This window comes from Mobula hypostoma, chromosome 8, assembly GCF_963921235.1.
Source record: "Mobula hypostoma chromosome 8, sMobHyp1.1, whole genome shotgun sequence".
In the NCBI taxonomy this organism is placed as follows: Eukaryota; Metazoa; Chordata; class Chondrichthyes; order Myliobatiformes; family Myliobatidae; genus Mobula; species Mobula hypostoma.
This window is the reverse complement of record NC_086104.1, coordinates 47,416,549-47,436,490: the sequence shown is the minus strand read 5'-3', so window position 1 is coordinate 47,436,490 and position 19,942 is coordinate 47,416,549. Positions and strand designations below refer to the sequence as shown.

General features: G+C 41.2%; 1 protein-coding gene across 3 annotated transcripts in view; it reads right to left on the bottom strand.

Moving 5' to 3' along the window:
• LOC134350514 (tyrosine-protein phosphatase non-receptor type 14-like) overlaps positions 1-19,942 on the bottom strand; it is a 263,210-nt gene that overhangs the window by 193,122 nt on the left and 50,146 nt on the right. The window contains exon 2 of one of the 3 annotated variants that reach the window (XM_063055788.1): positions 16,429-16,565. The exons of the other annotated variants lie outside the window; for them this stretch is intronic. The gene's annotated coding sequence lies outside the window, so the exon portion shown is untranslated. The remainder of the gene's footprint in view (positions 1-16,428; positions 16,566-19,942) is intronic. 3 annotated transcript variants of the gene reach the window in all.

Genomic DNA, 19,942 nt, shown 5'->3' with positions numbered 1-19,942 from the left:
TTGTGCTATAACTGATCAGTGCACATGACCAAAGTCTTGTACAAAGTGGGAGATTAAAGGATCATTTGAAAGGGAGGAAATCGGACAGATAGGCAGAGAGGTTTAAGACAGGAATTCCAGTGCTTATGGCCTTGGCAGCCCATGGCATGAATGCCAACAATGGAATGATTTAGAGGCAGTCAAATTCCAAAACTGTTTTTGTTGAGGGATGGGGAGGCGGGAGTTCAATGGAGTAAAAGAGATACATAGAACTGCAGGACTGTGACATATAAAAAAAATTGAAGGCCTTGAAGTTAATACATGAAGTATTCCATAATAATTCATGGGTGCATGATTTTGTGGTAGGAGGACAAACAGCCTTGAGCTGTGTGCAAAATTATGGAATAACTTTCATGTTTCAATAGAAGAGCTAAAGATTTAGCTTTTTAAAATTCATTACAAGATTTCACCAGAAAAATTGAACCTATAAAGGAGCAAGCCATTAAACTGGAGATTTTATAACAAAGATATGGCAAACATTATGCCCATTTCTCAGCTGGATAACAACTATTTGAAAAATCAATCTAAGTTTTATACTCCATGGTCCACTGTCTCTCCTATCAGATGTCTTCGTACAGCTCTTTATCTCATCCACATCTGCCCTCCCAGCTTCTCACTTCATTTTCCTTCCCCCACCCACCTCCACACACCCATCACCTGCCACCCTTCCCTGCCCCCACCATATTATTCTGACTTCTGCTCTCTTCCTTACCAATCCTGAAGGGTCTCTGCCAAAGACATTGACTGCTTTTTTTCCTCTCCATAGATGCTGTTTGACTTGCTGAGTTCCTCCAGCATGCTGTGTGTGTTGCTCAAGTTTTACCATACAACGAAGACAAAGGAGCAGAATTAGTCCATTCCCCTCCACCACTTCATCAAGGCTGATCCATTTTCCTGCCTCCTGCCCATAACCTTTCCAGCCCTGACTAAATGAAGAACCTATCAAGCTCTGGGGCAGGCAAGGAGGTAAGGTGACAGAAGGAAAAGAGGATGAGGACTGGTCAAGTAGAGGGCAGGGGCCATTACCGGAAGTTCGAGCTATCGATCTTCTGCCATCAGGTTGGAGGCCATCCAGACAGAATACTAGGTGTTTCTCCTCCAGTCCGAGTGTGACCTCATCACAACAGTAAAGGAGGCCGTGAATTGACATATTGGAATTGGAATGGGAAGTGGAATTAAAATAACCATTGGGGAATCCCGCTTCTTCCGGCAGATGGAACATAGGTGCTCAGCAAAACGGTCTTCCAAACTACACCGGGGCTCACCAGTATACAGGAGGCCACATTGGGAGCACCGGACACAGTACATGACCCCAACAGACTCACAGGTGAAGTGTTGCCTCATGTGAGGGAGTAGGTGTAGGGACAGGTGTAGCAGTTGTTCTGCTTGCAAGGATAACTGCCAGAAGGAGGCAAAAATTGGGGGGGAGGGGCGTGCAGGGAGGGAAGATGTGCTTGGTGGTGGAACCCCGTTGGTGATGGTGGAAGTTCCAGCGAATTATGTGCTGGACGCGAAAGCTGGTGGGGTGGTAGCTGAGGACAGGAGGAACCCTATCCTGGTAGAGGGAGGGGGGATGGGGTAACAGCAGACATGCGTGAAATGGAAGAGATGTGGTTGAGGGCAGCATTGATGGTGGAGGAAGGGAAGCCCCCTTCTTTGAAAAAGGAGGATATCTCCTTTATTCTAGAATGAAAAGCCTCATCCTAAGAGCAGATGCGGCAGAGATGACACTGCCCTCAACCACATCCCTTTCATTTCATGCATGTCTACTCTTACCTCATCCTCTTACCACACTATCAGGGATAGGGTTCCTCTTGTCCTCACCTATCACACCATCAGCCTCCGCGTCCAGCATACAACTTCTACCATTTTCCCCACCCCACCCCACCCCACTTTCTACTATCCACAGGGACTCCCTTGTCTATTCAACCCTCCCCATTGATCTCCCTCCTGGTACATATCCTTGCAAGCAGAATAAGTGCTACATCTGCCCCTACACCTCCTCCCTCACCACCATTCAGGACCCCAAACTGTCCATCCAGGTGAGGTGACACTTCACCTGTGAGTCTGTTGGGGTCATATCCTGTGTCCAGTGTGGCCTCCTGTATATTGATGAGACCCAACATAGATTGGGAGACTGTTTCACCGAGCACCTACTCTCCATCCACCAGAGGTGGGATCTTCCAGTGGCTACCCATTTTAACACCACTGCTCATTCCCATATGTCAATCCATGGGCTCCTCTACTGACGCGAAGAGATCACACTCAGGTTGGAGGAACAACACCTTATATTCCATCGTGGGAGCCTCCAACCTGATGGCATGAACGTCGATTTCTCAAACTTCCTGTAATTCCCCCCTCACTTCATCATTCCCCGTCCCCTTTTCCCTCTCTCACCTTATCTCCTTGCCTGTCCATCACCTCCCTCTGGTGCTCCTTCCTCCTTTTCTTTCTTCCATGGCCTTCTGTCTCTACCTATCAGACTCCCCTTCTGCAGGCCTGCATCTCTTTCACCAATCAACTTCCCAGCACTTTACTTCATCCCTTCCCCTCCCCGTTTTGCCTATCACCTGGTGTTTCTCTTTCCCCTCCCCCCACCTTTTAAAGTTACTCATCTTCGTTTCACCAGTCCTGCTGAAGGGTTTCGGCCCGAAGTGTCGATTGTACTCTTTTACATATGCCTGGCCTGCTGAATTCCTCCAGTATTTTGTGTGTGTTGCTTGGATTTGAAGCATCTACAGATTCTCTGATTATGTTTTTAGTTTAGGCAGATTGTGTTTGTCTATTATTGTAACTTTGATGAAGATCAGACCACATTTTATGAGTAATTAATGCAGAAAGCTTAGTAATTGCAAAGGGTTCACAAACTTTTTCTTGCAACTGTATAACAGCTTGCTTTCTGGAGTAGGCACTGTAAATCCTGATGAATTTGTATAATGAACAATTGTCCCTCCTCCATGTTATCTCAAAGTCTACGGTTTCACAGAAAATATGCAAAACAAAGGTGGCAAATTATTCCTGTTCAGGATGGGCAGGAAGAGGTGCAGTACCTAAATGTGTTGGGGGTGGTGGCAGATGAGATTCAGTGGCTGGGGAGTGTTCAAAGGAAATTGGTAGTAGACATTGGGAGTAGTAGACAACAGGAAAGGCATTTATTTCAAAATAAAGTTTATTATAAAAATATACCATATAAAAAGACAAAAAAAAGTGCATGGCTTTCTTTACACTCTGTCATTCAGTTTAAACATTTACAGCGTAATTGGTTCTATACATTTGTAGTATGACTGCAGTCTGGGCGCAGAGCACCACCAGCACTCTTTGGGTGATAGAAAACTTTCAAAGGCTCCTTCACAGCACCAAGCCCCTCACTGTTCAGCAGCAGGAAGACCTTAGACTACAGTTCCTCCCCACAAAACCTTTGCATTGACTGCACCACACTTCTGTGCATCTGTTGGGGCACGTCCCTGCAGTTAGGAATGTGCCAATCAGCAGCACTCCCTCTTTGTATTGGAGGACCATCAAGTTTCAGCAAACTCTGCCTTTCATCGACTTGATCATCTTCAGCAGCACTTGATGTTGGGGGATGTATTCCCAGGATTCACCTGAAGATCAGAGAGACCTCTGTTACCTAGCTGCTCGGAATGACCCTTGACAAGGAGTCCTCATCCCCTTCCAGGCTGCTTTGTAAATGCCCTGTTCACAAAGTAGTGGCAGAGCACCTCATCCTCATCACAGCCATCTCAGTGTAGCATACACTGGGAGAGAAATTATCACCTTTCTGGAGAGATGGGACAGGGAGGCCTCTGTCACTGCAGAAAGGCAAGCTCTTGGTGCTTGCTAGTGAGCTCTGATGACAAGACACTCTGCCAAATGGTACTGATAGTCTGTTCAAGAAAATACGCCACAAGATCCTTCTCCTGCAGTACTTGCAGGATGGACAGTGCTGACTGCAGCTTGCTGGGATTGCGGTTAAAGGTAGTTCTCCGAAAAAGTCTAAAACCAGAGCCACAGCCTCTGAATAGAGGGACATCCTTTTAGAACAGAGATCAGGAATTGCTTTAACTAGAGTGGTGAATCTGTGGAATTCATTGCCACAGGCTCCCCTCCAACTTTCAAATCCCTTACTCACTCTTCCTTCAGTTAGTCCTGACGAAGGGTCTCAGCCTGAAACATCGACTGCACCTCTTCCTAGAGATGCTGCCTGGCCTGCTGCGTTCACCAGCAACTTTTATGTGTCTTGCTTGGAGAGAATATCCATGTGATATCCTGTCTAGGCTCCTCCTGGTTCAATCTGACCAAAGATGTACAATCAGAAAAGGGAAACTACCTACTGGAGGGTGCCAGGTCAGGTGAGTCCCTCTGTAAATCATGCTGAAGCCAATATCACTGGCCTTGCAAAAGGTCGGCTACTCTCTGACTGGCCTGTGCTATTAAGAACCACAAACCTGCTAATTTCGTGTGCATGATATTATTGCACGTTACTGCCACAAACAAGGAAATCTTCCACAAAGGTGACCCGGAACAAAAACAGCGTTCCAGAAAATGGGAGGCATGGTGGCATGGCAGTTAGCACAACCTTTTACAGAGCCAGTGACCAGGGTTCAATTCCCACCATGATCTTGTACGTTCTCCCCAGAGCCACGTGGGTTTCCACAAGGTGCTTCGATTTCCTCCTCCAATCCAAAGACTTAGAGGTTAGGGTGAGTGAACTGTGAGCATGCTCTGTAGGAGCACCGAGGTAGCACAGTGGTGAGTGCTCGGTTGGCCCAGTTCAATTCAGCTGCTGTGTACGTCCTTCCCGTGAGCACATGGGTTTCCTCCAATTGCTCCAGCTTCTCCCGACATTCCAAAAGGGATACCAGTTTGCAGATCAATTGGTCATTGCAAACTGTCCTGTGTATAGGCTAGGGTTAAGTAGGTGGATTGCTGGGCTCTGCAGTTCAACAGGCCAGAAGGACTGTATCTTTAATTTTTTTTTATTTTGGAATAAATTCCTTCGTGTAGCACACAAAAAATGTTAAGCCTACTTAAGAGTTTCTAAGCCTTATGTTGTGTCTCCTGTAGTATCTTACTGGAACAATACAAGTGTAATGGTGTACATCTTGAATCTTCTCATAGTCCCTTCAAATATTTGAATTGAAGTGACTTTATTTATTACATACTTCACATACATAAGTAAATATCTTTACATTATGCAGTAATGTTCAGCATAACATTGCATCAATTACATAAAAACCTCACAATTTGCAATATTTGACATTTTTAATTCTTCATTACCGATCATCAACTTTATTTGCTATATACATTTACATGCATCAGGAATTTGCTGTCATGTGTTGGTCAGGGCTTGACATGTAATAAATGCAATAACAATTATAAGGAAGAAATATATGTTAAATAAAGTCAGATGTTCAAGTATGGCTATGAAATAAAATGTTCATAGATAAATATCAGCAAATATTCACATTGCAAATAGCATTGCAAAAAGTGGTTTATGCAGTGCAGTGGTGGAGGTAATAGATGGAAGGGGTGTGAGACTAACTAGAATGACTGATGAAATTAACTGCATCAGGGAAGAAATGTTTAAGATGGCGTGGTTTTATGTTTTAATAGCCCTTATAGCACTTTTGAGAACAAAGATTTTGGAAAAAGCAGTTTGCTGGTTGGATGGTGCTCACAATGACTTTTCATGCTTCCTCCTTTGTCCTGGAGACATACTAGTCCTACAGTGAAGGTAGACTGCGGCCAATGACCTTTTCTGCTGACCTGACAGTTTGCTGTAGTTTTCGTACATTGTGAAATTTCATTGCAGCAAACCAAAAGTAAAGGCTGATGTGAGACTTCTCCTTTAAGGTGACAGAATAGAATTGTACCAGTATGTTCCGGGGAACGTGGAAAGTGATCCAACCAAAAGCAAATCATATTCCTGCACCACTGTCAAAATTCACCATTACTTTAAACATCTCTTTCAAAATGTCTGGTTCACTGGAAAATATCCAAGCATTTTAAATTGTTCCCTATGATAGTTCTGGCAGAATCCTGCCACATGTATGTTGCTCACTGACTTTCATTTGCCCTTTTGGCAGATGTTTAAAACTGCACATGGTACAGAAATTATGGAACATATCTTAATATATTCTTCATAATCATCTCTTCATCCCATTACTCTAAACGTTCCAATTAAAAACAAAATCAAAACACTGCTGGCACCTTTGTGCATCTTTTTAGTGAATAATGTTGGGTTGAAAAACATTTTTTAAAAAAAATACAGAAACTGGAAATATGGAGGAAAAATGCTGGAAAAATCCCAGAAAAACTCAGCAGGTCGGGCAACATCTGTGGGAAGAGAAACTGTCAACATCTCAGGTAACATCTATGGAAATAAACAAACAGTTGACATTTTGGGTCAAGACCCCTCTCCAGGACTGAAAAGGAAGGGGGAATATGCCAGAATTAAAGGTGGGGGTGGAGAAGGAGGTTAGCTGGTAGGTGATAGGTGATGGCAGGTGGGTTGAAAGGATAAAGGGTTGGCAAAGGAATCTGACAGGAGACAAGAGTGGAACAAAGGAGAAAGGGAGCGAAGAGGGGACCCAGGGGAGGTGAAAGGTAGGTAAGAGGCCAGAGTGGGGAATAGCAGAGGGGAGGGGGAGGGAATTTGTTTACCCAGAAGGAGAAATCAATATTCATGCCTTCAGGATGGAGGCTACCCAGACAGCGGCCTCATCGTGACACAAGAGGAGGCCTTGGACTGACATGCCAGAACGGGAATCAGAATTGGAATCAAAATGTTTGGCACCAGGAAGTTCCGCTTTATGTTCAGCTTAAGTTAAGCTGCCTAAACTAATATCTGAACATATTTAAAACAAATGAAATGTCACAATTGCCAAAATACCATTTAACAACTGATGAGCTTCATGCTGGCAAGCTTAGATCATCTCCAGCCGAAATCCTATGAAGCAACTCTGCTTTGTTGGTCATACTGTTCATTTTCATGAAGAGACTAGATAGCATATTTAGCAAATAACAGTCTGCAAACCAACTCAGATGTGATATCCCACATTACTACTAACATAGATATGGGAACTGGATAATCATGTGAATCTCAAACACTAATTCACAGCCAGCAAGTCCTGATCAAAAGTAACTCATCACCTTAAACCACTTAAACTAAGACATGGAGCCTTATTAAATATCAGCACCTGTGGTTACATTATTGCCAGGTACAACTAAACACAAACAACAAGATCAACTGCATATTAATATTCACCAGATATTTCAGGGGAATATTCATGAAAACTAAAAACCCACTGATTTGGCAATGCCTGCCTGCATATACTTTCACATCAGATTAACAGATTTTCTGTTGAGGCTTGTTGCTGATATAATCTGCATTTTTTTCCATTTTAATAATATTCCATCTCTTAAGTAATGCTGAGTGGGTTCAAATGTTCCCAAAAAATGCTATTTCTAAAGCTAGTACAACTTTAAAATCGGAGATTCAAAAATGTTTGAAAAATAAATATCTATTTCAACAACACTCCAATGTCTACAAGGAATCTGCTTGGTGTACACCAAAAAATGCAAAAACAAAAGACTGCTACCAAAGTACACACACTCAAACCTGTCATGGCCTCATTCAGATTCGTAAAGATCTCATTTTAAATTTTGATTTCAAAGTTCAGTCTACTCTAAAAATAAGATAAACCGTGATTGTATTCTAATTTTTGAATGTTAGTGTATTACTTGCTTCCTTGTTTACTCAACCTGCATTTCCTACAGTATAATTATCATGATATGACTGTACATTTGCCCTTGGGTTTTTTAACAGAATTTAGCTTAATTTTTCCCTAGCCAGGCAGTGCAAGAGGCCAAAAAATACCATGATTTAACAATGTTTTCATTCATGCTCATTTGTGTCAAATACTTTTAGTGAAAAGCGTTACCCATCTGGAGAACAATTAATTTTACCATTTGGTTACATTATTCTGCACTCAATTTTTTAAAACAAACATTTTACCCAGTTTAATGAGCTGATGTCTGAAAGTAATGTGTGAACTGAGCATTCGTACACGCCTTTATTCTCACTAGCAGCAATTAAAGAAAGGTACTGTGATCTGAAGGCACTCAGTACATGTGGAATTACTTTCTCCTGCACCTTGAAGTGAGCTAAATGTCTTGGCTTCAGGCAATTTCCAACAGGGTTAACCTCACTGATGTATAAATGAAAGCATTGTATTCCCTCCCCCACACAGGAACTGTCCCTCAGCAGATGTTTTCTGAGCTGTTATCGTCCCATCTAGACAAACCAACAAGTTATGAAACATGGAATAAGACTGGAACATCCCAGGAAGCTACAGTATTCAATTTCCAGGAGACATCTTTTCCATTTTGAGCTACAACCCAAAAGTTCCCAATAAAATCTTATAAACATCCCACAACCTCTCAAAATACACAGATCGCCAAGCTCAAAACAATGTTCAAGTATGACAAGAAAATAAGAAAACCTTAATGGTATCCTGCCAAATCAGATGCTGCAATGCATTCTGGTGCTGCTACAAATTCATAAGGGCCTTTGGCCCAATTCATCCATGCTGACTGAGATGCCTTCCTGTGTTAGTCCCAATTGCCTTGTTTGGCCCTTATGCCTCTATACCTTTCCAGTCCATATACTTTACATGTCAACATATGTATTATATAAGACCATAAGACAAAGGAGCAGAAGTCGGCCATTCAGCCCATCGAGTCTGCTCCGCCATTTTATCATGAGCTGATCCATTCTCCATTTTAGTCCCACTCCCCCGCCTTCTCACCATAACCTTTGATGCCCTGGCTACTCAGATACCTATCAATCTCTGCCTTAAATACACCCAATGACTTGGCCTCCACTGCTGCCCGTGGCAACAAATTCCATAGATTCACCACCCTCTGGCTAAAAAAATGTCTTCGCATCTCTGTTCTAAATGGGCGCCCTTCAATCCTTAAGTCATGCCCTTTCATACTAGACTCCCCCATCACGGGAAACAACTTTGCCACATCCACTCTATCCATGCCTTTCAATACTCGAAATGTTTCTATGAGGTCTCCCCTCATTCTTCGAAACTCCAAGGAATACGGTCCAAGAGCGGACAAACGTCCCTCATATGTTAACCCTCTCATTCCCGGAATCATTCTAGTGAATCTTCTCTGTACCCTCTCCAACGTCAGCACATCCTTTCTTAAATAAGGAGATGAAAACTGCCCGCAGTACTCCAAGTGAGGTCTCACCAGCGCCTTATAGAGACTCAACATCGCATCCCTGCTCCTATACTCTATTCCTCTAGAAATGAATGTCAACATTGTATTCACCTTCTTCACCACCGACTCAACCTGGAGGTTAACCGTAAGGGTATCCTGTACGAGGACTCCCAAGTCCCATTACATCTCAGAACTTTGAATTCTTTCCCCATTTAAATAATAGTCTGCCCGTTTATTTCTTCTGCCAAAGTGCAGAACCATACACTTTCCAACATTGTATTTCCTTCTACAATATGTTATAATTGTACTCCCTCTACCACTTCCTCTGGCAGCTTGTTGCATATACATGTCAGCATTTGTGCAATTAATGCCTCTTCAAACCGCTTTTAATTTTTTTTTCCCTCTCATCTTTAAGGTGCACCCTCTAGGTTTAGACTCCCCCTAACTGGGAGAAAGGCAGCAATGATCCACCACTGATGCCCCTTCAAACTTTATGAATCTCATGAAATCATGAGGATGGCATGGTAGCATAGTTTCTTTATGGCACCAGATGGATGATCGGGTTCGTTTCCCACTGTTGTCTGCAAGGAGTTTGCACATTTTCCCTGTGACTGCGTGGGTTTCCCTCCCACATTCCAAAGAAAGTACGGGCTAGGGTTAATAAGGTGTGGGCATGCTATTTCAGCGCCAGAAGAATGGCAACATTTGCGGACTGTCCGCTGCACATTCTCGATGCAAATAATGCACTTCGCAGCATATTTCAATGTACATGTGACAAAGGCGGCTAATTTAATCTCTATTGTTACCCTTCAGCTTCCCAAAATCCTACACCTTGACAATAAACTTACTTTGAAATATCCTTCGATTGCTCTCTTCTACAACAGTCTGCAGGGCCCTATCATCCATTGCACATGACCTGCCTTGGTTTAATTTTTAAAACAACATCACTTTGCACTTGTCTGTTAAATTCCACCTGATATTCCTTTGTCCCCTTTCCCAGTTAGTATAGATCCTGTTGTAACCTTAGACAACCTTCTTCACTGTACACCACACCGCTAATTTCAGTATCATCCACAAACTTACTAGTTACATCATATACATTCTCACCCAAATCTTTACTGTACATAAGAAGCAACAGGGAACCCAGTACGAACGCCTGCAGCACATCACTAGTCACAAGTCTCCAATCTGAAAATCCACTATCATCCTGACCCTGTCCACCAAGCCCATTTTGCATTCAATTAGTTAGTTCATGCAATCTAAACTTCCAGATCAGATCCCCATGTGGGACCTTTCCAGATCTTGTTTGTTGAAGTCCATGTCAACAATGTTTACTGTCTGCAGTTACCAATCCCCGTGGTCACTGCTTTAAAAATAAACTCAATCAAACAAGGATAATATCCAAGCAATGTCAATAATTATATGTCAAGAAAGGCTGAAGAAACATTTTGATCAAACTCAACAAAACTAAAGAAATGATTGCTGATTTGAGGAAGGGCAAAGGAGGTCCAACATGCACCAGTCTATATCGGTGATGAGATGGTGAGCAGCTTTAAATGCTGGACCTCCTCTGGGCCCAGCATAGAGATGCAATAAGGAAAGCATACCAATATCCTTACTTTGTTTTTAAGGAGGTTAAGAAGGTTCAAGTTGTCACCAAGTATGCTAACAAGTTTCTACAGATGTACTGTTGAAAGTACCCTGACTGGTTGCCTTATGGTATGGTATGGTGATCTGAATGTGCAAGAATGCAAGAAGCTGCAGTAAGTACTGGACTCTGCCTGATATGTCATGGACACAACCCTCACCACCATCAGAAGTATTTACAGGAGGAGAGCTGGATCAAACTAATGGCTAGGCAGCTGCTGTGTAGTAAACTTCTTGTTAGCTGCAGGCACATCTGAGCAACTGCTGTGCCCCAGACTCACCTTCAGGACGACATATGGTTCTGGACCTGATTCAGCCCAAGGGGCTTGACAGGACAATGGCATCTAGTCTACACCCATCCATCCACATGTGCACACTTTAAAAAAAAAATAAAACACTTAATTATAAATGTTTTAAAATCTTTTTTCAGTTAAATGCTTTCAAGCACATTAAAACTGAAGAATATTTTGATCATTTAAGTAGTGAGTGATGCGCCATGTTTTGAAAAGCAACCATAACACAGGCGCCTGCAGTACATTGAAAAGCACACACCCATTGCTCATGGGGCACAGGCCAGGTCCAGTACAGAGCGTCAATTTGGGCAGTTGAAGTACATTATGCGAGTGTGGAAAACACTGCTTAAAACCTCATCGCAAGTCTTCAGTGCATTTTTCAGACTAAAAATTAAAACTGAGCAGCAATGTTAAAAAGAAGCCCTGTCTATTTGTAGAGACAATAATTACAATATCTAAGAAAGAGCCCACAGTGTTTTTTTTTTCTTTCTCGTGGCTGACGTCTATTTGTCCAACAACCAGAATCAGATTTATTATCATTAACACGTCATGGAATTTGTTTTGTAGCAGTAGTACAGTACAAGACATAAAAATGTTAATATTACCAATGTAGCCCCCCCAGTGACCCTCACACCAAAAAAAAAGTACAAATGAGTTCCCCTGAGTTCATGGATAGTTCAAGAATTGGATGTATAGATAGATATATGAATAATCAGAAAGCTCAGATTATATTTGTTTACATTGTTCCCACTGCCATTATTTATTGCCCCTCTCTAGTGTACCCAAAAATGAGGAAGTAAGAGTTGACCATTCCTGGACTCGTATACAGGCTAGATTAAGCAAACTGCCACCTTTCCTTTCCTGAAGGAAATCAGAACCTTTGTGATGACCTGATAGTTTTATGGTTACAATTATCAACACCAGGCTTTTATAAAGTGATGAAATTTTAATTCTGTTTCTCTCTCAATAAACACTGCTTGGTCTGTTAGGTGTTTTGAGCATTTTCATTTTATTTGAAATGGATACAGAACAGAGAACAATGCAGCATAGGAACTGAGGAGAAGAAATCCAAGCAACACGCTCAAAATCTTGGAGGAACTCAGCAGGCCAGGCATCGATTGATCAAATTTCTGGTAATTGCTCCCCCTTCACCATTCCCCTTTCTCTCTCACCTCATCTCCCTAACTGCTCATCACCACCTTCCAATGCTCATTACCCTTCCCTTTCTTCCCTGGTCTTTAACCCTCTCCTTTTAGATTTCCCCTTTTCCAGCCCTTTATCTCTTTCACTAGTCAACTTCCCAGCTCTTTACTTCACCCCTCCCTTTCTCCTGGTTTCCCCCCCCATCACCTACCACCTTGTACTTCTTCCTCCCCTCACTACCTTCTTGATCTAATTTCTCATCTTCCACCCGCGCCCCCCCCCCCGCCGTCCTGATGGAGCTTCTTGGCCTGAAACGTTGCCTGTTTACTTTTTTTCCATAGATGCTGCCTGGCCTAACATTTTGTGTCCTCGCCTTTCAGCCGAATGTGCTGCTAATCAAAACTAACCCTATTTTCCTGCACAGTTTTTCCATTCCCATATTTCCTGCTGTTCCACCTGCCAATCTAAATGCCTCATAAATGTTGCCATCAGATCTGCTTTCACCACCTCCCTTGATACCTGCCATTCTCTGTGCAGATATATTTGCGTCACACATTGGCATGAAACATTCCCCCTTTCACCTTAAAGCCATGGCCTCCAGCATAACTGAGCATTGTGTTCTTGTTTTCAAATCCTGTAGTTTAACTAATAAACAATATCATTTGAACCAATTTATTGAACAGTCTCACTATCTCAAATGTGCTGTTGCAACATACTTCGATACCCCTCTGTTTCATGTGTGTGTGTGCTCTGACGTGCAATCCCATGCTTTGCACACCTCCCTAGGGGCACTACCTGCCAATTTTCTGTCAACCTACCACATCATCGATATCCTCTTCCCAGTTATCTGCAGAATTAAGTTACGTATCATGGGCAAATTTCTTTATCGTACCCCTACTTTGAAGCCTTGATCATTAATATAAACAAGTACGTACCAAACCCTACGGAGTTCCAATAACAGGTTTCCAATCACCAGGTTCCCTGCCATTGGATTAAAATGAAGTGCAAGAGAAATGTTTTTTTTTAAAAGCAGACAATGGAAATCTAAGAAGTTACACACATTTTATCAATCTTCATTGGGTCCCCTGTGCATACCGTGTGAGATCTTGCTAAAATGTATCACTATTGTTAAAGGACATTACCTTTATTACAAGTGGAGTCCTACATATAAGGAATAACAGTATGCCACTGGTAATAAAGGTGTGTTTGTTGACATAACCATCACCACTCTACAAAAATAATACTTGGCTATGATCAGCACACACAAAGTGCTGGAGGAACTCAGCAAGTCAGGCAGCATCTACAAGAAAGGAATAAACAGTCAAAGTTTCAGGCCGAGACCATTCATCAGGACACATCCAGCCCATGGGAAAGATCCTGTTCCTGTTATCCACACTGCCAACTATGACACACAAAAAAATACACTCTAGGCAAAGTCAAAGCATGAAGCAATGTCCTATAACCTGGCATGATTATGCCAGTCACAATAGTAGTACAATTCAGTGGGTTCCAAGTTCACAAGTATTCAATGAAGAGTCTAAATAGGAACTACTTGTCAAATGTCACAATAACGAAATCAAATTAAGGCAACAATTTAGAACAATAAATAATTTGAAACACGCATTATGTATTCATATTATTCTAGGGATTATGCAGTGGACTGTTAATTAAACCATGTAAAGGTCAGAAAAACTGTGTAACAATTTTAAATATAGCATGTGTGGCTGACTACCCATACATTAGTTACGATTGCTGAAACTAATTAGTTTCAAGAAGAATTGCAATTGAGTTACAAAAAAACAATTTAATTAAATATTAAAGCAGTTGTAAGGAATAATCCATTGGTAATCCTGATACAAAGGGTCACACTGGTCCCAGTATTAGAGATCTACACCTCTCTAACTTTTTAAACACAGTTAAAATATATAGTGAGACAAATGTACACGACATGCTGACTGACGATATACCAGGCATGCCTCCAGGCAAACGTAGTATGCAAGTAGGCCAGGATCGAATTTCCCAATGGATAATATTCACTGACAATGCACATAAAAGGTCAAGCTACTCTGCATAATTTCTAGTCTCATATGTTTTAGTATCTTTTTTTTTTAGTTAAAATTCTTTTCTTTTAATACCATTAACATGCTTCACTATATTGATTCCAAATCCAACTTCAGGAGTGCGAACTGCATCATCCAAGATGTGGAAAAAATAATTCAGTGCATCTGTATTAGTATCTGCATTGCACAATCAGCATGGAATTCAACACCCAACTCATCACTGGGATGTGGCATCCTGCATACACTAAATTGTTGTGAGATCATTTAGCAGCTTTCATACATCTGTGAAAGATTGCTTTCACTGTTGGGGGTGCGGGGGTGCAGGGGGTTGAGTAGGAAAGGGAGGGAAAAGGGAATTAAAGTAAAAGGAAATCAGGAACGATTGTGGGGCGTTATACGAGAGAGCATTCGTCACTGTGTCACAGGATGTTATATATTGTGCACGATCAAACTGTATCCAAAAGCACATGCATGCATGCTCCCTTTGTGCATTCCAAACAATTCTGTGCAATGTTTCTCCCCTGAAGAGAATGTCTCATCCTGTAGTACTTCGATTGACCATGGAACCCTAAACAGCTTGAATGATTCAATCGTGAAATTCTCAGCCACAAACAAACTAAACTGCTTTCTGGCTCAACAACCAAGTTCTAAACTTCTTAGAATAAATCACTGGACAAGTCAAGTGAAATCATTCTGCTAGGTTTTCACTTCTCCTGAAGTAATGTAGAGGGCAAATACACCAAACTTTAGACTATTCGCTGCATACACTGAGGACACCGTTAGGCTTAATGCACAACACTTTTAAAATATATTAGCCCATTATAAGACCATAAGACATAGAAGCAGAATTAGGCCATCGAGTCTGCTCTGCCATTCAATCATACCCGATCCTTTTTCCTTCCTAAGCCCCAGTCCCCGGCCTTCTCCCATAACTTTTGATGCCATGTGCAATCAAGAACATATTAAGCACTGCTTTAAATACACCCAATGACCCGGCCTCTGCAGCTGCCTGTGGTAACAAATTCCACGAATTCACCACCCTCTGGCTAAAGAAATTTCTCTGTATCTCCATTTTAAATGGATGCCCCTCCCAGAACATATATCTAGAAAAGTCAAAGGAACAGATTTCATTCACGAGCTTTGGGCAATGTGACATGCCAATGCATTTTAGAAAGCTTAAGTAATAATTGGAAAGCACACTGTTTGGTTTGGTGTGTGCTGTGCTAGAAAATCTCCAACAGGTAGCTAGCTGTGATCATACTAGGGAATTAAAAAAGAGAGACAAAGAAAATGCTACATGAAAACTGGAAACCAAGAGGAGAAAACAGGAGTAAATGGAAATGGAGGAGTGAAGCTGAGAAAACAAATTAAACCTTTATATCTTAAAGGGAACACAAGTACAGTAGAACGTTTTCAAAAATGTACTAAGTGAAATTCATTTGCAAGAACAGCACTTGCTGAGGTCTGAGTTATGTTCAAGTTAGTAATAGGAGCAAAAATAGGGAATATAACTGAAAGAAAAGGCTAATGCCCAAAGAGCTTTAGCAGGGTTGTTATAATGGATAAATAACTCACAATTTAATTGAAAGCCTTTTGTGAAATACATATAATTAATAACATTGTTTTGCCATTATCCTTATTTTTCCACTCATTACGAACCCAGTAGATGAATTCAAAATAGTTCTGTCATGCACCAAAAAGATGTATTTAATATCAGGTTTGGATCAAATCACAGAAAAATAACTTGCAATTCAGCTCCCTGCATGTCTAACCCAACAACAAAAAAATTTAATTCTTTGTAATCATAATCCAAATGAAACAAGTCTAGATAAAACCAATCTCCATCACATGGTCCCATCTCTGATGGAAGCTGATTCATAATCCATTCTTAGTTAAATTAATAATAAATAATCAAATCTCATTGTTAACACTGCAGCCCAACACACCATCTTGAGAGCTTTTTTTTCTGCATTTCCCACAGAATGGTTAAAAAGGCACTGGCCAGTACATACCACATTATTAGCATGGAACTGGTTACCAACTAAGAAAGCTCTTTTCTTGTTCAAGACACCAGCAAGTTCTAGCATGCCCCTGTACTTTCTTCCGATCCTCGTCTCCTGTCATGCACCAAGCAACACCCGTCTAGTTCCTGAAAAAGAATGCATGTCTTATATTTAACCTACATTAGAATAATCACGAAAATTTGACTTCTGGCTGGGACTATTGCAGTTAACAACTTCCAACTGAACTATTATCCTAACAGGTGTTCTGCAATGTGTGTGGTTCAACAAGTTAATTGTTTTTACAACCCTCAGCAAATTCCAATATGCAATTGGCAATGGTTAGTATAAGTTTCAAGAAAGACAGAAACTTAATAACCTTGCAATGGACGTGATGGGAATTACTTATATTGTGCAGATCTGAAAGAAGAAAAGGTGCTTCCTTGGTCCATTGATGGGATGCATAAAATTGACCCACTGAAAAGCGTCCTTTCTCCAGTCAAGCTCAATGTCTACCTTGTTTCTCTCTCTTCAAATGGTGCCAACATGTTCAGTATTTTCATCGTTCCTGTTAATGTTCAGATTTCCATTATCTGCAGTAGTTGGTACTTTGGGTGAGCATTACACCTTTTGGAATACTGTACATCCTGAACTCTAAACAATCTCTCTAAAAACACTTCCTCCACCCTGCTCGTTTCTGAAAATTAGTTACCACAATTTCAAATTGAACTCCAAGAGATCAAAATTAAGTATTTAGCTCTCTCAAATATCAACTTCTCCTGCCATAATATAGGTATACAAAAGCAAACTGACATTATTTCTTGATTTGTCAACTACGCCCCACCCCACACTATTTCCAAATCTGAAACAGTGATGTGTTTCCTGACTTTTAGCCAATTTTCTCAAAAGAAATGAAATTTTCTTCAGTACTTTAGCTGCATTTGTATCATACAACATCTCCCAAAACAAAATGTGATCAAACTTTAAAATTTCTTCCAATATTCTGGCGTATTTGTGTGAAAAATGATTACCATAATCCCAAAAATTTAGAAACGCTACCACAATCTATAAAAGGGTTAAATCAATGCTTTTGTTGAACTGCAGAAGCTGAATCAAAAATTCTACAAAACCCACAAGCATTGGCATTTTTGTTGGCTTCAGTTTTTTCATAAAGTTAAAATAACACAGAAATTCCACAAGAGCAGCCACAATTGTAGGGATGGGTGAACAGCTTGGGTCTGGATTGCAATTCCTTTGAAGCTGTTCCTTTGATGAATTTACCCCCTTTACAGAAAAAAAAGTGAACAGTAACTTTACTGAGACACCACCATTTTCAGTTTTCAAAACAGAACTCTTTAAACATCAAACATGAAAGCATCAAAAGAACAGCGTCCTTGAAGGAGAAGTGTACCTTAAGCCTGAGGGAAGATTTGAAGGCAAAAGAATTGCCAATTTGTGTTGCCTGTTAGAAATCTGCTTATTATGCTGGCTAAAATGTTAATGAAAAGCAATCAAAGATTCCCACTACTCTATCAAAGACACCATTTTACAGTGAAATTTGCCAGCAGCTACAGATTCCGTCTCCAAACCTCTTAGTCCATTTAACAGAACAGTTAATGTAACCTACTGAAAAACCGGTATTATACATTAGAGAACTGGGAACACTTTTGTTGACAATCCAGTAGTTACACTGTTGCCATGATCAATTCTGGCTTTAAATTCAAATAATATATCCAAAATTAAAATCTCCCTAGTTCCTACAACTTCTCTACAAAAATAATTCTTTGACTATGAGCAGCATACGCAAATTTCATTTTTTTTATTGAGATACAGTGCAGAATAGTCCCTTCTGGCCCTTCAATCTGTGCCGCCCAGCAAGCCCCTGATTTAACCCTAGCCTAACTAGAGGGCAATTTACAATGACCAATTAATCCACCAACCAGTACGTCTTTGGACGTGGGAGGAAACCGCAGCAGATGGAAGAAATCCACACGATCACCGGGAAAGTGTACAAATTCCTTACAGGCATGCTGGAGGAACTCAGTAAGTCAGGCAGCATCCAAGAAGAATTAACTGTCAATGTGTCAGGCCAAGACCCTTCATCAGGACTGGAAAAGAAGAGGGAAGATGCCAGAATTAAAAAGGTGGGGGGGGGGAAAGAGGGGAAAAAGTTAAGGAGTACAAGTAGGCAAGTGATAATGAAACCAGGTACGGGGGAAAGTGAGTGGGGTAAGAAGCATGAAGTAAACTGTGAGGTGATAAGTAGAAGAGGGGAAGGACTGAAAAAGGAGGAATCTGATAGGAGTGGTCCATGGAAGAAAAGCAGAGGGGAAGTGAGAAGAGAAGGGGTGAGAGGAGAACCAGAACAGTGAATGGAGAAGGGGGGGGGAGGGGAGAAATTAACATAAGTTAAAGAAATCGACATGAAGTCTGACTGATAGCCGCGAGAGTCAGTAGGTTTGTAAAAGATAACAATAGATTGTCTATCTCTGATACCTCTCTCCCCTTTCTCAATCTCTGGTGACAGACTAAGTAATTTTGAGGGTAAACTGGAAGTTGGAAGAAACATTAACGAAACTGATGAGCTCTTCATAGGTGTAAGCAGCAGCACCAGTACAGTTGTCAATATAGCATAGACAGAGTTGGGGAACATCACCAGTGTAAGCCTGGAACATGAACTATTCTACATGGCTGACAAAGAGGCAGACATAGCTGGGACCCTTGTGGGTGTCTATGGCTACTCCTCAGTTTGGAGAAGGTAGGGGGCCAAAGACAAATTGTTGAGGGTGAAGACCAGTTTCGCCAGTTGCAGGAGAGTTATAGTGGAGGGGAACTGATTAGGCTTGTTGTCCGGAAAGCAGATTGATGGGAGTTAGAAGTGTGTAGGTACTGGATGTTCATAGTGAAAGGGCCAGGGAACTGAAGGTGATTGAATTGATCGAGAACATGTGAGGTGTCATGTATGTAGGTAGGAAAGGACTGAACCAGGGGGACAAAGTGGAGTCAACATGGGTTCAAAGGGGCAGAAGAAGGCAGATACAATAGGCTCACCAGGACAGTCATCTGTACGGATCTTGGGGAGCAGGTAGAAATGAGAAGTGCAGGGTATGGGAATTATGAGGTTGGTGGTAGTGGATGGGAGATTTTAAAGGAAAGAGGGAGGTCGAGGAGTAATTTACAGGACTATACAAGCAGTTAATTTCCTTGGGTTAAACAATTACAGCAGTCTTCCCTGTATCTCAGAATATTTTAAAAAATATTTTTATTATTAGAAAACTGCACTCTTGGAAACCCCAGAAATTAAGTCCTTAACTCTAGCAGCTGGGAAGTATGCAGTGAAAAGTTGACTTCTTATCATATTTTGCCTGATCTAGAAAAAAAACATAAAAAACAATTGTATAATTCACATTATTATGTTAACAGTTGAATCAGCAAAAGTTTTACCATATTTAGTTCAGAAAGATCCATGGTTGTAATTGGTTTATTATTTTTACAGGTACAGTGAAAAACTTTTGTTTTGCATGCA